Source organism: Orycteropus afer, unplaced genomic scaffold (genome assembly GCF_000298275.1).
Source record: "Orycteropus afer afer isolate SDZICR_OR568_19922 unplaced genomic scaffold, OryAfe1.0 scaffold04782, whole genome shotgun sequence".
Lineage (NCBI taxonomy): Eukaryota > Metazoa > Chordata > Mammalia > Tubulidentata > Orycteropodidae > Orycteropus > Orycteropus afer.
In genome coordinates this window covers 3658-6017 of record NW_006926369.1, presented here as the reverse complement: position 1 = coordinate 6017, position 2360 = coordinate 3658, and the positions used below count along the sequence as shown (strand labels likewise).

Below are 2360 nucleotides of genomic sequence, written 5' to 3'. Positions count from 1 at the left end.
AGGCTGGCGGTTCAAATCCACCAGCCACTCCTCAGAAGGAAGGTTGGGCAATCCTACTTCCATAGTGATACTGCCTTGGAAACCCAAGGAGGGGTGGCTGTGAGTCAGGTCTGACTCAACAGCACATAACACCAACAACAACAAGGTCTACAAACTCTTTTTTTCTAATGTTAAAATACATGATTCTTCTCCAAAGAATTCTCCAGAGAATAACTTGAAATAAATTGGAAAATGCCTTTATGTTACTCATTCTTTTCATACACTTAAAATTTGCACTTAATGCCTTTCTCTTTCTGGACATCAGAAAGAACCCCTGGGTATTCTGGAAGAAGTTTATATTTCTCTAAATCAATTTCAGGAAAAAACATGTCCCTTTAGAATTCCTGCATGACTGTCACCAACAGTCTAAGATGGCCTGGCTGGTCCATGGCTTCCTTGTAAACAGAACTGCCTCCAATTATCTAAACATTTCTACTTTATTTCCTATTTCTGGTTGCTCAATAAGTTTTAAGGCATCATCCAGACCTTTAGCAAGAAAATGAGCTCCCTGTGGGGGTTCTTGAGTTCTCTCACCAAAAAACCCAAACTCACTGCTGTTGAGTCAGATGTGACTCATAGCAACCCCTCCTTGGGTTTCAGAGGCGGTATCACTACCGAAGTAGATTGCCCAATCTTCTTTCTGAGGAGTGGCTGGTGGGCTTGAACCACTAGCCTTCAGGTTAGTAGTCAAATGCCTTAGGCACTACGTCCCCAGAGCTCCTTTGAGTTCTCTACTGAGAACTAAATTAATTCTATCTTTCAAACATCTATTCTTCTCAGGAAGGGAAAACTAGGTCATCCTACCCATAATCACCAAATTCTTTTCAATTTCTAATGAAGAAGTTATGGTTGCAGTCATTCTTTGAAAATACTTGAATTCATTCCAGAGCGGGGGCCAGAGGTAGATCTCCATTCTTTCTGATGCCCATCTTCTGGGACACAGTGACAAGGCAGTTTAGCAGACGAACCATGACAACAACAGTGAACACATTTGAGCTTGCGTGGGACACTCCTCTTTAGCTCATTTACTTCATAATTTCTTCCTTTTGTCTTAGCTATTCTACATTCAAAAGCAAGAGTCTCTTCAGATACCCATTTTGGCCTTTCTTCTTCTTTTTGTCTTTTTAATGACCTTTTGCTTTTTTCATATATTATACCCTTGATGTCATCCCCAAATTCATCTGGTCTTTGGTCATTAGTGTTCAATGTGTCAAATCTATTCCTGAGGTAGTCTCTAAATTCAAGTGGGATATACTCAAGGTACACTTTGGCTGTCATGTACTTGTTTTAAGTTTCTTAACTTTTAACTTGAACTTGCATATGAGCAACTGATGGTCTGTTCTGCAATTAGCCCCTGGCCTTATTCTGATTGATAATATTGAGCTTCTCCATTGTCTCTTTCCACAGATGTAGTTGATTAGCTTCCTGTTTGCTGCATCTGGTGAAGTCTACATGTATAGTAACCATTTATTTTGTTGAAAAAAGGTATTTGCAATGAATAAGTCCATCAGTCTCCAAAATTCTAGCATGCTCTCTCTGGCATGGTTTCTACAACCAATGCCATATTTTCCAACTACAGATTCTTCTTTTTTTGTTTCCAACTTTCACATTCCAGTCACTAGTAATTAGCAATGCATCTTGATTGCATGTTTGATCAATTTCACACTACACGTTGTTGTTGTTATTAGGTGGTGTAGAATCTCTGGTCCAACTCATAGCGACCTTAAATACAACAGAAGGAAACAATGCTGGGTCCTGCACCATCCTCACAATGTTTGCTATTCTTGAGCCCATTATCACAGCCACCGTGCACTCATTGAGGTCTCATTGAGGGTTTTCTCCTTTGTCTGCTGACCCTTTATTTTATCCACCCTGATCTCTTTCTCCAAGGACTGGTCCCTTCTGACAAATGACCAAAGTAGATGAGAGAAAGTCTGGCCATTCTTGCTTCCAAGGAGCATTCCAATTGTGCTTTTTCCCAGACAAATTTGTTCATTCTTCTGGCAGTCTATGGTATTTTTGCTAGTCTTCACCAACAACACAATTCAAAGGCATCAATTCTTCTGTGGTCTTCCTTATTCATTTTCCAGCTTTCACATGCATATGAGGCTATTGAAAATACCATGGCTTGGGTCAGGTACAATTTAGTCTTCCAAGTCACATCTTTAACACTTTAAAGAGTTCTTTTGCAGATTTGTCCAGTGTGATATGATATCTACTTCCTTGACTGCTGCTTCCATGTGTTTTGATTGTGGATCCAAGTAAAAGGAAACCCTGACAGCTTCAATCTCTTCTCCATTTATGTGATGTTGCTTCTTGGT

General features: G+C 39.9%; 1 pseudogene; it reads right to left on the bottom strand.

Moving 5' to 3' along the window:
* Positions 1-242: 242 nt before the first annotated feature.
* LOC103213519 lies at positions 243-1010 on the bottom strand (annotated as a pseudogene).
* Positions 1011-2360: the final 1350 nt, after the last annotated feature.